Source organism: Phacochoerus africanus, chromosome 4 (assembly GCF_016906955.1).
Source record: "Phacochoerus africanus isolate WHEZ1 chromosome 4, ROS_Pafr_v1, whole genome shotgun sequence".
Taxonomy (NCBI): domain Eukaryota; kingdom Metazoa; phylum Chordata; class Mammalia; order Artiodactyla; family Suidae; genus Phacochoerus; species Phacochoerus africanus.
This window is the reverse complement of record NC_062547.1, coordinates 23,734,162-23,750,079: the sequence shown is the minus strand read 5'-3', so window position 1 is coordinate 23,750,079 and position 15,918 is coordinate 23,734,162.

Below are 15,918 nucleotides of genomic sequence, written 5' to 3'. Positions count from 1 at the left end.
AAGATATACATCATGTGGGGGTATGAATGAAAGGCAAATGAAGGGCAACTGGCATTTATTAATTACCCACTATATGTCCAGAACTATACTGGCAAGTGATAGCTTATGTTTAAGGATGACTTCTAAGAAGTCTACCATGCTCTTCATGCCCATACCACAATCCCATCAATAGATGGATAGGATATCTTTCTCTGAAATTTAAATTTGTGGCTACCCCTTACCAATACAAAGCAGTGAAGAAGACACTCTGCCAGACCTGGACTGAAGTCTCCAGAAGACTAGCAGTTTCAACTTTAAGTCTTTTGAAATCTTCCTGCCACATAAAGACGTTCTATTACTGAACAGTGAAAGAATATACTGAGAGAACTCCAGTCAGACACCAATATTCTGCCTACCCTGGGTGAAGTACCACATCTGTGATTAAGGCCATCTTCCATGTTCCAGCATCGACTTTGCTTCCAGTTAAATGCACCAGTCGCTAAATACCAAGTGACTGTAGCCAACACAAAATTGAGCAAAAGACCTACCCATCAGAGTCCTACCTTCAATTGTCAGAAACGACAACCACAGTGGTTTTAGGTTACTAAATATTTGGTGGTTATTTACTCAGTGATATATAAATGCGACACACTTTGATACCCAGAAATGGAGATTTTCATAACAGCAAGTTAAAATATGTGGTACGGGCTTAGAACCAGGTGACTGGAAGAGACTGGATGGGCAATAAGGAGACTGTTGATCGAGACTAGAGATGCAATAGGGTGATCACAGTAGGAGGCTGAAGAAAAGAAACCCAGTGCTATGTATCAATGGGAAACTGGCAAAATTTCTGACTGAGTTAGCATAAAATATAGACGATGTATCTGATTAAGGACATATCTATGCAAAATGTCAAAAGTGCCAACTGACTTTATTACCTGTGAATGAAAAAACATAAGAAAATATTTATGAGCCAAAGAAGAAAATATTCATTGTTGAAATAGAATCTAGAGGAAAATACTTCTATATTAGGACATTCTAGGTTGGAAAATAAATATGTTTCTAATCTCCAGCCTCAAAGATAGAAATAGCCTTGGGCAAGGATCAAATGCAGGGCACTGCTAGTAAAAAGATCAAATCAAGAGTTCTTCTGTAAGATCTATTTTAAAATCTCAGACAGATTTAAGGAGTTTTACACTTCATTCTTCCAGCATGGAAAATGCTTTCTAAGAATAGTTAAGGACAACATCCCCTAGAACCATGGCTTACAGCCCAAAGTTAAGAAGGGCTATGGCTTTAACCTAACGAAATGACCTGAATACAAAGTTATTAGAATAAAATAAAATTAAAAAAAAAAGAAAAAAAAGTTATTAGAATACTTGTAGTAGCTTTGACTAAAATATATGAAGACATTTCAAAATGAAAAGAGGCTTCTTCTGGTCACCAACTATTTAGTATGTCTGGAAGAAAAAGATACTCAGCAGCAAATAGAAGTTACTTCTTATGATAAAGGAAAGGCCTCTCAGAGAGCAAGAGCAATAGCTCAGAAGACTGGGCCAAAGGCTGAGGTTAGCCATGGATTAGCGCTTCATTCTCATAGGCCAGAACTGAGTTTTATTTGAAGAACAATTCCTGTTTGCAGAGGTAAGAGGCATGAAAGCAAGTGACTGCTGGATTTTAGAATTACTATGGAGCAGAAACTATGTGCTGCCTATTCGTCCTCTCTTTGAGAAAGAGAGTATCTCTTGTCCTGTCCTATCTCATGAATAATATGGGGTACAGATAATTAATCTTTTTAACTATCAGGTCTCTAGAGGAACTGGACTTGCTTCTTCCAGGTAGCCTCATCCAAATCCAGTCTTGATGCAGATCACATGATATGGACCTCAAGTCTAATGCTCTAATGAGATAAATATGGGAGATGTGTTAGATGGGAATATGCAGGTTTTTTTTTTTTTGTACATAAGAGGGACATGACTTATTATGGTAGATTTTACTGGGATTGGATCCTAGAAATTTGACCCTTTCCATGACTGCCTGCCCTCCTCTCACTTCAAGATGGATTCTACATCCCTTGTGAATGACCACTCATCTTATGATATATCAGACCCATAGAATGCAACAGAGGTGACACTCAGAGAGTTCCATCCCTGGGATTTAATGTATGGATCTTCCATTTTTGTCATTTTGATAGTACACCTGCATGTAAAACTGTTAAGACTTTCCTTCTGCAGAGACCACAGAGACACAGAGGTTTAGCATGCTCCCACTAATTCCAGCAATCCCATCTGTTCTGCCAGGCATGTAAGTGAGGCTATCTCATACCCTACAATTTAAGACAACATGGCCCAGCCAATACCACAGGGAGTACAGATGATCTGTTTACACTGAACCGTGTCTAAGTTGTGTAATCAGAATCAATGAACTGTTGTTGTTTTAACTCATTAAGCTTTGTGGTAGTTTATTATACAGCAGTAGATAATGGATACAAACAATTTATATGTAATCTCTCTTATTATTCTCAAAAAAACCTCTTCTAATATAGCCTTTCACATTTTGAATTACTTTCTCTTGTTAAACTGCCCTGCTGTCCAAATGAAAATATTCATATATTCAGGTGATTGAACCAATATGAAGATTCTGTACTTGAATTATCTAAATTATAACCTCATACTCCACTTGGATAAAGGTGCTCATACATTCTTGATGCCATTTGACCTTTAAGTTCTTGGACAGACACCTATTTGTCTAAGTTAATTTCAAGGCAGTCTACAAGGAGTCGAGAATTAACTATGTGCCTTTGGAGTTCCCTTCCAGCTGTAAGACCCTATGATTAATGCTGGCTCACCTGCTTTCACAGCAGTGTCTAACAGTGTTAACTCAAGATATGAAAAATCTTATTGAGTAGTGCTCTTTTATAACTACCTATACTTTGAAAAATTATAAAGCTTAAAGCTTCATTTCAAGAGTTAAGAAACAGAGAAATGGCAAAATCATGACAAATCCAAATATAGCAATAGGAAATATGCACTGTGAGTGGAACTCACAGCTCATCAATAAGGAATCAATACATGAAACATATAAATATATGAAAATAACCCATTTCCTTAAGAAAATACCATGTTTAAAGTCAGGTTATGAAGGTACTATAGGACAATGTTTTAGTAATTGTAGTTAGTACCACATGCCTAAAACTGTGCTAGGCACCATTGATAATGTCAAATGATCAAAACACAATCTTTGGTCAGAAAGATGTATCTCATTATCCAGAATTTATAAATCATTCCCATTTTTTTCTCCTATCCTCTAACTCTTTAGTTAATTAAAAGCGCTTTAGCAAAAACTTCACCCACTACAAGTTTAGTTTACTGGCCCCATCCTTAGTATTTAATGGCTAGGGAGTGACTTAAGAACATAATTATAATGATAACGAGAACAACAATATTGATATTACTCAATTTTATGGTGTTTTTCTCATTTTTAAAGAATTCACATTTTATTCTCACCACTGCCCAATAAAGTAAAAGGATAAAAATTGAAGGTTTGAATATAAGAAAGGAGACATACAGAAATGTTTTAACTTTTTTGGTGTGGTGGTATACAGCCAGTTACTGAGAATCATATATAGTTTTAGCATTATTCATTCTCATTGCTTTATAATTGTGAAGGAAATGTATCCAATGACTTTAATAGCTAAACTTTATAAAAAATAAAAATCATTTCCATGGTACAAATATTAACATTTTTTATAGATTATACTACAAATAAGTCCAACATTTCAAAAATTAGAATATTTATATTTATACTTAATCACTAATAACATACACATTAATGTTTTCTAATCACTAATAAGATACATTAATGTTTTCTAATCACTAATAAGATACATTAATGTTTTCTAATCTGATTATACTTTGCACATGGTAAATAAGCTACTACAAAATCTATAAAAAAAATCTATAAAACCATTGGCAGTACTGGAATTAACAAAGTATTTCTTTTAATTTAACTCTTTATTAAAAATTAGTAGAGAAAAAAAGGCATGTATTAACAATGGTATTGTATTTTATTTTATTTTTACTTTTTTTCCCTTTTTTTGGTTTCCCCTGCATATGGAAGTTCCCAGGCCAGGGATCAAATCTGAGCCAGAGCTGCGACTTATGCCACAGCTGCACAATGCAATGCTGGATCCTTAACCCACTGTGCTGGGCTAGGGATCTAACCAGTGCCTCCACAGAACCAAGAGGGATCATTAACCCACTGTGCCACAGCAGGAACTCCCAATGGTATTATTGTACTTTAAAAAGGATTAGATGGCTAAGAAACACTGATTTTGAGCCTATTACAGGAAGCATGCAAGGACTAGCTTCATGGGTATGCAATCTATAATGCTGCACAAAGCCCTGGGCTTAGAAGGGCCCCACACTTGTTTTAATGCTCTGTTGTCACTGGCTTACTCTGTTCAAGCTGCTCTAACAAAATACTGCACTGCTTATCTTATAAATGACAGAAATGCATTAGAAGGCTGGAAGCCCATGAGCAGGGTCCTAGCATGGCAAGGTGAGGGACTTCTCCAGGATCCATGACTTCCACAGATTAAAGAAAGCAGAAGTGTATTACATTTCATTGTTAGAGATAAGGACATGAGAGTCTGAATTAATCTAAGCATCTATGGTACAAGTTTCATTTTGTTGTAGGTAACAGAGCTGGGACTGGTACCCATACCTTTATATGCATTTTTTTTTTCACATTCCACTATGAGATTTTGACTGTATCTTCAGTGGAAGCAGGTATTTTAAGGGCAAACTATTTGTAAATACGTATAAAAACAAGTAAACTGGATAATATAATTTCTTCAAAAGTAATAATTTCATAAATGTGTTTAGACCACAGTATTTTGCTTAAAATGATTTGGAATTTATGAGTGCAGAATTTGTCTAAAGTAACAAGTTACAGTAGAGTCAATATGTATCCTAAAGTTAAATGCTCTCTTTGCAGAAATTAACAAATTTGTTTATAAGTCTAGGTTATACTGAGCAAAATTAGAGACAAAGCAACCAAAATTGATCCCTGCTCTAGACTGAATGACTGAATTTTTATGTCCCTCTCCCAACTAATATGTTGAAACCTGATCCCCAATGTAAGGGTATCTGAAGGTAGAGTCTTAGGAGGTAATTGGTCACGAGGGTGGAACCCTCAGGAATGAGATTAATGCCCTTATAAAAGAGACCCCAGAGACCTTGACCCTTTCCTCCAGGTAAGGACAGAGGCTGCGTATCCTCACCAGACACCAAAAATATTGCTACCTTGATTGTGGACTTCCAAGCCTGCAACAACTGTGAGAATTATATATCTGTTGATTATAAGTCAACCAGTCCATAGTATTTTTGTTTTAGAAACCTGAACTAAGATAATCTCATTGAAATCCAACTCAATTTCTTTGTTGTCATTTAAAATTTTATGTACCTCTTATTCTCTATTTCTCAAGGTTCCATTTTTTTTTGTATCTGATTTTAAAATTCCTCTAATCTATTAGCTACCTCTGACTTGATTTTCCACATACATGATTGAGTTTCAGACAGAAGAGGCTTATGGAAGACGTTAGAGTACAGTGGATCTCCAGACAGACTGCTTATGTTCAAATTTTGGCACTGCCAGGTTTTATTTTGGGTCAGGTCATTTTGGCTTCAGTGCTTTTGTTTTTGGCCCTGCTCATGGCATGCAGAAGTTCCCAGGCCAGGGATCAAACTCAAGCCACAACAGTGAGGATGCTAGATCCTTAACCTGCTAAGACACCAGGGAACTCCATCAAATCACTTGGTCTTATCAGTTAAATGAAGACAACAACATTTATTCTAGAGAGTTCTTATGAAGATTAAACTTGTAAATACATGTGAAAGGCATAGAACAGTAAGTAGGACTTAATAAATGCTATATACACCTTTCCTATTATCATATTAACCAAGCAGAGTGTATAGTGATTACTCAGTGGGTGTCTGGTGATTGTTCAGTTAGAGTACTATTGGGTTCATGTGAAGATCTGGATCATCAGAATAGAATGAATAGACTATTCAAATTAATTTGATTTCTAAGAAAATTTTATGTCACCATTTTTTAAACTTCTGTGATCAAATAAGACACACATATATATATGTATATATATGAAATATATAACAGGTAGCTTGAATTGTTCTCTCAGTGTTTTATTCTCTCATTCTCTCCTTTACACTTATAAATCTCAGACACATTATCCCAGGTTGCATTCTTTTTAATAATTGCACTTTTTAGTTCTGCAAAGGCACAGATTGCTTCATAGTTAGATTTTCTAAAGTATGCTGATATAAATTGAACTCCTATCAGAGGAAAACAGTTATTATTTTGAGCTCTTTGAATTCTTTATCAGGCAATGTCATAAAACTCTGTTTATTTCTCTCTGAACACAGCTAATAATAAATTAAAAAGTAATGTAGGTGTTAATAATTCTGTCAATGAAAGATCTGGAGTCCTGTGTGCCTATAACTCTAATGGAGAGGTAGGGCAGAGGTATTATAATGCTGTGATTTCTTTAGCTACTCAAACAATCATTCCCTTATCTAACAAATATTGAGCACTTTCCAGGTGGCAGGTGACATTCTGTCCTCTGGAAGTAAAACAGTCCACCAGAGAGATACACTTTGTGTTTTCATGAACTTCAATTCATAGGAGAGGACAAATAATAAACAAATAACAAATATAATTTCAAATAATAAGAAGTCCTGGGAAGAGTTTGATAGAACAGTAAAAGGGGACGGAGGGTGACTGGAAGTGGAGAAGTGGTCAGAGAAGTAGTCTTCCCTGAGCAACTCATATTTCAGCTGAGATTTAAATGATGAGAAGAAATTAGACCCATGAGGCTGTATAGGAAGAAAAGTTGAGAGTGGGAAAGAAGACATACAAAGGCCCTGAGGCAGAGGTGAGCTTGTACTGTTTGACAAATTGAGAAAAGATCTAGTGGCTGATGCACAGTGATTGAGGGAAAGGCTAAAGAACATGAGATGCAAGGCCTATGCATGACTTCATCATGTTGGATCATTTAATATATAGTTAGGAATTTGGGTTTTATTTTAAGTACACATTTTGAGAATTTATTGAGATGTTTTAAGTAGAGTCATGGTTTTACCTAACTCACATTCCAAAAAATGACTTAGGCTTTTAGAATAATTGAATTGTGTGCCTATAATTTTCTCAAAATCATAAAATGGTCAAATATATATATGACCACATTGCCAAATCTTGCTGACCCCAAAAGAGACTTATTGAATCTGTAGAGCTACCTCTTTCCTTTAGGATTTCCAGATTTGGCCATGTAAACCCTAGTACTAGGTGAATTTTTCACTAACAAAGTTGCAGTTACTTGTTTTTTGTTTTTCATCAATGACAAAATGAATTTATACAATAACATTTTCAGAAATACATAGTAACATATGTAATGTATTCATAAAGAATATTGACAATTTTCAAAGAATCATCCCTGTTTACACACCTATCATATACAAGGCATGAAATCAGAAGCAGCGGAAGGAAAATGGATCAAATCATTGCCTCCACCTCTGAAAATATGCAATTTAGGAGTTCCCATCGTGGTGCAGTGGTTAACTAATCTGACTAGGAACCATGAGGTTGCGGGTTCGGTCCCTGCCCTTGCTCAGCGGGTTAACAATCTGGCGTTGCCTTGAGCTGTGGTGTAGGTCGCAGATGCAGCTCGGATCCCGTGTTGCTGTGGCTCTGGCGTAGGCCGGTGGCTACAGCTCCGATTCGACCCCTAGCCTGGGAACCTCCATGTGCCGTGGGAGTGGCCCAAAGAAATAGCAAAAAGACAAAAAAAATGCACTTTAGTAGAAAAATAATATATTTATGAATAAGTTATTAATCATGGGAGTGTGCAAAAAGAAGCTTAGGGTGACACATATTTCTTCATTATTTCAGAATGGCAAGATGATATTTTTGTTTAGCAGTGGAGAGGACAAGCAATAGGTCACTACAGAAGAAAGAGTAAAAAGTGAGACAGATTATCCAAGAACAGAGGGAAGCAAGTTTGGCTAGAATATTTAATCAGTACATGTCAGAGTCTCACGGAAAGGGCATATTCGAAATTAATAATCTTCTGACAATAATTATAAAAGTTATTTTCCCTCTATTTCCTCTCTCTGACTTTAATTTCTTTCTTTTTAAAACAGAGTAGTTGGGTATGCCATGATGGAAGATAATATAAGAGAATGTATATATGTGTATGACCGGGTCACTGTGCTATACAGCAGAAAGTGGCACTACATTGTAAATCAACCATACAATGATAAAACTTTTTAAAAATGCAAATATATAATAAAAAATAAAAATTATTAATTTTATAACTCATCATAGATTAAGTATGCCCACTTCCAACTAATTCTTCACACTGCAGTCCACTCAGAGTTTCCTTTTCAAAATCCAGATCCTATTAGGGCACTAGTTTGATTACATCCCCTTTCACACAACATCAGGGAATAGGGCTCTGCTCTGATGGTTCTACCTACTTTCCAACCATAATCTAGACCTACTCTTCTCTAGCTGTCTCTAATTCAGACACACGTTTTCCAATTACTAGTATTCACATCACGCTTCCTCTGACCTCTATGCCTGGAATAATCTTTACCTCTCTCTTCTTCTCTTAACTCCTAAAAGTCCTTTCAATTCCTTGTTCATATTTATATTAAAACCCTCTTTTATAAGCTTTAGCAGCATTGTATCACTTTCATTCATAGCACCTATCACAGCTGCACCTTTTCAGGTAGTTGAATGGAACCAACCTCTACATATTCCACGCCACTGAAAGTTCCATGAAGATCACAGCTATGTCTATGTTTGCTTTCTATGTTATTTCAGCACCTTATTTGTGCCTGAAAAGTGTATATTGAATGGATGGATGAGTGAATCAAACAAGGAGTAGAGAAATTAATGATGACAGTGAAAATGGAAAGAATGTATATAAAGCATATTTATAAGAGTGTCTTCTTCCTGATATTCTAATTCTCCACCATGGTCTGATAATACTAACGATTTTCTTTAGCTTCTCTCCAAACAGTGCAGACACAAGAACTTGGAAGTGCTGTCAGAAATAACATCATCATTATAATCATCATCCTCAAAATCGTTTTTCTTTATTATTATCCTCATTATGATCACTGCCATCGCTATTATCACTACTAGAATAACAAATGCACCTCTGTTCAATATGTTAGCAAAATGGAAATTAAAAGTATATATACATCTAGAGCCAAGCATATTTTCCATGAATAAAGAGGATTAATGATCAGTTGAAGGGGAAGAAAGTGTAAATCTGCAGAATTTATTCATGGTTTGAGATATCATGTGAAAATTTAGCTTTGAAAGGAAGCAATAAAATTTGCATTTTTGAATTTATACCTAGTTTGACACCCTCTGGGCCAGGACAAGGAACAGATGCTGTCAATACAAATTGCAGCACTTATGTAATATTGTGACATACATGAGTGAATGTAAGCAGCATTTTTCTCAAAGATCTTTCCATCACAAGGCAATCACTTTTTAGCAGTTGTCCTTCATCTATAATATATGGCCCTCATCACCTTAGAAGTTAACAAAATATTACTGCACCATGCTGCTTTCTCAATCTGAATGTGTATCTTAGGTGTATGAAATATTACCTATTCATAGAACACTTCCTCTGAAATTGAATATACATGCACACCAAACCTATAATGGGTTATTATGAATACCCCTCTTTTCCTTTGCAGAAAAAAAATAATTAGGATTTCTATTTTGGAAAATAAAAAGCTGCATTTGTTCAAAATGTTACCTAAGGTATCAAACCTGTATCATATAGTATATTATGCTTTTGCGTATAATATTACATTATAGTAGGTTAAGCAGAGTATCATGCATGCATTTTTCACAGCATATAATTAACGTCTAAAATATTTGTTAGGTGAGTGAATGAATGTGCTCTACAAGTTAATAACTTATTTCTGCAGTTTTTGTTAGTGATTAAAGTATTTTTTAAAAACAATTCAGTTTGAGGTGTACTCACATACAAAAACACCTGACTCATTTGATCTTGCAAAGTATGGTATATTTGCTCAAAGGGTAAGAGTGGTATGTGCACAAATTACTTCACTATCATCTTAAATGTAATTTCTCCGTTTTCAACTATTTCAATCCCATATCCAAAACATAAATGAAAAATTCTAACCCGATGTCTAACTCTTTAATAAGTAATAGATACTGAATTAAATCAACACATCTCTATTTTTTGTGATTTTCTACCAGTATTAATTTTCTTAAAATTATACATTTTAGTAATAAATGGACAGGTAAGTATGGAGTCATATGCTCTGTCCTGATTTTCAGACAATTCTTTTGGCTGACATTATGAGGAAACAAAACTTTTTTACTCGTGAAAATAATTAATTTGAAACAATTGAAATTTATGAAGTTCACATTTTAAATAAATGTTCAAATTCCTCAGAGAACAGAACATTTTCTCTACACCTAAATTAAGGCTATTATCATCTAACTATTTCATTTATTCACATATACGGGAGTCCCTGAGAAACTGGAGACTGAGTGATGTATTAAAAATACGGGTGGATTCAATACAGATTGGTATACATTTTGAAATCTCATGTAACTTCCTTAAGAAGTTTCAAAACTCAGTGGGCCTGCATATGAAAAATAGTAATCTTTTAAGTCCTACCTCTTCATTATTTCCTTCATTTTGTCCATACAGTTTTTCCAGCTATCACTGACTGGCCTTGAAAATGAAACACTGAAAATTCATTATCTCAAGATATTCTAATGAGACTTTGGCCTAAATTTTTTAAAAAAAGTATAACCTTCATATGAAAGCTCTTAAAATAATCCAAAAAGTGTCTAAATGGTAACTTTCTCAGTAGAAATTCAAACTTGACTTTGATGTTCACTAGAAATAGTAATCTTTCATTATGTACAATCACCTAGATCAACTCTCACTCTACAAATACCAGAGATGGAATTAAAATCTTATTTCCCAATTTGTTTTCATTTATCTATGCTGCTTCTATGTTTGAATCTTCACAAATGAATGCAACTGACCATGGAGGATAAGTAATTTCCTAAAAATAAGCCAGTATAGGATGTAGTGACCATTTACAGTTATTTTGGCCACTCAGAAACCAAATATCCTTCCAATATTGTGGAAGTCTCCAGGCATGTAAAACAAAGTCTCTCTCTCACAATAGAAGATATAAAACTAGATATCTGTTTTGCCAAGCCCCCTAGCACCTATGAATATACACACACAAATAACTTGGATTTAACCAGTCAGCTGTACCCAACCCAGACCTGAAATTGTAAGCATAAGCATAAAAAAAAAATGTGTATATCATTCTGGCAATGTTGAGACTAGCAGTAGTAACTACATTCAGTTTTTAGAGGCAGTGATGCATGACCATATTGAGAAGTGTCTAATGACATTAATACAGAATTCAAAAAAAAAATAAGCAAGCAAAGAACTGAGGCAATAATTAACATTTAGAAAAACAAAATATTGTATAAGCACAAAAACATGTTTATGCACATTACGTGGCACAGGGGCAAACAACAACTATATAGTCCCAAAAAGCACATTCATGAAAAATACAGATTTAAGTAAAAATTGGGATGCCACTGTATTACAAACAGGAAGAATAGGAAATGGTTAAAAAAAAAAAAGTTTTAGCATCATCTCTTACATTTGGAAAAAAAAAAGTCAGAATTTTCCAAAGAAACAGAACAAAAATGATAACAGGATGAGTATATTTGTACACAGAGACAGATGGAGAGTTGAGAGAGAGGGAGGAGAGAGAGAGATTGAGATTTATTTTTTAAAAGATTAGCTCACATATTGTAGAAGCTTGGCAAGTTCTACATCTGAAGGGTAGGCCAGTAGCCTAGAGACCCAGGGAAGAACTCCAGTTCAAGTCCAAATGCAGTCCACTGGCAGAATTAATTGTCACATGGGGAGGTCACTCTTTTTCTATTAAGGCTTTCAACTGACTGAATGAGGCTCACCCACATTAGGGAGGGTGATCTGCCTTGCTCAAAATGTACTGATTTAAATGCAAGTCTTCTCTGACAAATACCTTCACAGAAACATCCAGAATAATATTTGTCCAAGCATAAAGGATGAACATTTTCACTCCGTATGACTGCTCACGTCAGAAAACCAATCTAGGTTTGGAAATTCCTCATCGTGGGGATCTCACTGGCCCACAAAGATCATCTCTTCTTACACTGAGAAGTCTGTACTCTCTTTCTATTCTCCTTACAGCTGAACACACTTTTGAACCTGTAATATAAAGGAGCAAGAAGCTTTCTCTTTCTCACACTGGGGATAGTGACCAGAGTTGCAAAGTCAGGTTCTTGAAATAGAAGTGAGGACAGAATGAAGTGAAATATTCTCAGCCTGCTGGCAGTAGCAGCTGTTCCCTCTTCAGACTAGTTCTAGGCTGTAGTTTGGGGATTTGCTGCTAGAAACTGCCTTGAGCCTAACCGGCAAGACCTCTTAATGAATTTTTAAAACAACCCAATATCTGTTTTATTTAATCTTTCTTTTTTCTGTGTTGTAAACAAGAATCAGCTTTTAAGGGGATGGGCTGAAGTAGAAGTACAGCTGCTGTCAAAGTAAATTTAATGGGTGACGAGGAACCAGCTTGCAACAGAGTAGGTATGTGAGACGCTAACGGAACTGCAATCAAGAGAAGAAACCCATAAAACCCAATATGGTCAAGGGCAAGGGAGGAATGTTTTTGGGGGGCTTGTGCTCATCTATTCACAGGAGGAGTGCAGTATCATGGGAAAATCAAGGATTTTGAAAACATATAGGCCTGACTTCTAAGTTCTAACTCAATTATTTTTGAAGGCAAGAGGCTTCTCACACACCTTTACACAAAGACATTATTAAGACGACAGTTATTATTTGAGGATAACAAAATCACAAATGTCATCTAGACAGGATTTGTAGAGACATCAACACGTGTATTTTTATTTTCTCCATGTTCTACAGAATATTCCAATGTGCAGTGGGGCAGGTGCCTCTGTATGTGTATGTGTGTTTTCTCTGTTGACTTTCAATGAGTCAGATTACCACTACTATTTCATTAAGACCTGCCCTGTATATAGGTTGACCATAAATTGAACAGCTATAAATACTTGCAAAAATAATAGAAATTTCCTGTTTCATGTCTACATACATCCTATAAAATACTTCATTTACTTATGGAAGCTCTCCTTATAACACGTTTCTATTAATTCTACAGTAACTGAAAACAGTTTTGCTGTTATAATATCTTGGTTTTCATGTTTTAATGTAATTTAAATTTTTTCCAGGTATTGTTAAGGGAGGAAATAAACAATGAAAAGACTAATGCAAAGTCTGCTACCTACATGTCCCTGATAATAAACCTATGTGAATTTCAGTTTTGTCAACTATAATATAGTGGGATTAGATAAAAAGAGCTCAAATATTCCTTTTGATATTAAGATTCTGTGAATACAGATTGATTTTTTTTTTTTTTGCCCAGGATGGTACCAAAACAAATATTTCTATTATTATAAATCTAATAAAATTTCCCATTTCTGAAATTGAGAGTAGCATTCCAGAAAAACTGAAAAGTCACAAAATTATAAGCATGAAATTTACGATGGAATAATTTGACACCCAGAATTGACATCTTCTAACTGCCACTTTCCAAACATTATTTTATCTTATAAATATACTAAGGAAATATTCTGTGACTATATGGAGACATATGGAGAGAATTACTCATTTTCACTATTTTTTAATATGTGGGTATTTTGGTGGCAACTCGGGCTTAATTTTATATTAGGTGTCCACTCTACAGAAATGTAAAATAACATCTTCACCAGAAAGTATCATTTAACAATTTTATTTAGACTTTGAAAAAGAGACTTCACAATCAAACTAACTTAGTTTTAATACCTATCTGTGATTATGATATAACAATGACTTAAGATTTTGCTGTATGGAAAGAGTAAGCTAAATTTTATTTAAACAACTATATTTTAACTCTTCCAAGGGCATTATATGCATTATTCTATTTTTCTCCCTGACTTATCTAGGTAATGCATATTATGCCTATTTTATAGATTAGAAAGCTGGAGTTCTGAATAAAGAATCAAGGTGAGCTTGTTAAGATGATTTAATATACATTATTGTTTAATATCAGTAACAACCCTTTTATTTTACTTTTATTGAAGTACAGCTTATTTACAATGGTATATTAGTTCCAGGTATATAACATAGTGATTCAATATTTTTATAGATTATAATTCATTTAAAGTTATTATAAAATATTGGCTGTATTCCCTGTGCTATACAATATACCCTGTAGCTTTATATTTTTTATATATATGACAGTTTGGACCTCTTAACTCCCTACCCGACTTGCCCCCCACCTCCTTCCCTCTCCTCAGTTCTGCTGGTAATCACTAGTTTATTTTCTATATGAGTGAAATCTGTTTCTGTTTTGTTATATTCATTCATTTTTTTAGATTCCACATATAAGTGATAATATACAGTATTTGTCTGACATATCACTAAGCATAATACTCTCTAGGTCCATCTATGTTGTTGCAAATGGAAAAATTTCATTCTCTTTTATGGCTGAGTAATGTTAAATTGTTTTACACACACACACATACACACACACACACATGTTCTTTATCAACTCCTTTGTTGATGGACACTTAGGTTGCTTCCATATCATGGCAACTGTAAATAATGTTGCTATGAACATTGGGATGCATGCATCTTTTTTAAATTAGTGTTTTCATTTTCTTCAGATATATACCACAGAGTGAAAAATAATGGATTTAGAACACTTTCTCACACCATATACAAAAATAAACTCAAAGTGGATTAAAGATCTAAATGTAAGACTGGAAACCATAAAAGTCCTAGAAGAAAACACAGGCATAACACTCTTTGAAATAAATTGCAGCGATATTTTTTTTTTTGGATCTGTTTCCTAAGGCAAAGGAAACAAAAGCAAAAATAAATGACTAGGACTTAATTAAACTTAGAAACATTTACACAGCAAAGGAAACCATGAACAAAAATGAAAAGACAACATACTGATTGAAAGAAAATATTTGCAAATGATATAACTGAAACTGTTATTATTCAAAATATATAAACAGATCATACAACTCAAACAGCAAAACAAACAACCCAATTAAAAAATGGATTGAATGAATACCTGAATTGACATTTTTTTCAAAGAAGATATACAGATGCCAACAGGCACATGAAAAATGCTTGACATTGTTAACCATCATAGAAATGCAAATTAAAACCACATGAGATATTGCCTCACACCTGTCAGAATGGCTATCATCAAAAAGTCTACAAATACCAAATGTTGGTAAGGATGTGGAGAAAAGGTAGCTATTTGTCAGAATGTACACTGGTGCAGCCATTGTGGGAAACATTATGGAGGTTTCTCAAAAAACTAAAAACAGAATCACAAGATCCAGCAATAATAATCCTTTTATAGCTAGAGGCCACTCTCTCCCTGTTAGAGACAGGAATAATGATATTTATAGGGAGGGGATAAGTAACACACATGAGGTTACTGAACTTGCAGAAGAGTAAAAAGAACAAAAAGAGTAAAAAGTTAGTTCGGTTTATACTCCAAATCTTGTTCATTTTTACTCTCTCTTTCCTTCTTACATCTCTATTTTTTACAAGACTGGTGAGCAGGAAAAACAAATTTGAGCTATAACAGGTACATGTGTTTGTGTGTAGGTATACATGCATTTATGTAAGTGTTAAAGAAACTGGAGGGATTCCATTGTTAAAAAGTCTAAGACAAGGTTTCTGGCATCAAAGAGGCTAGACTCCAT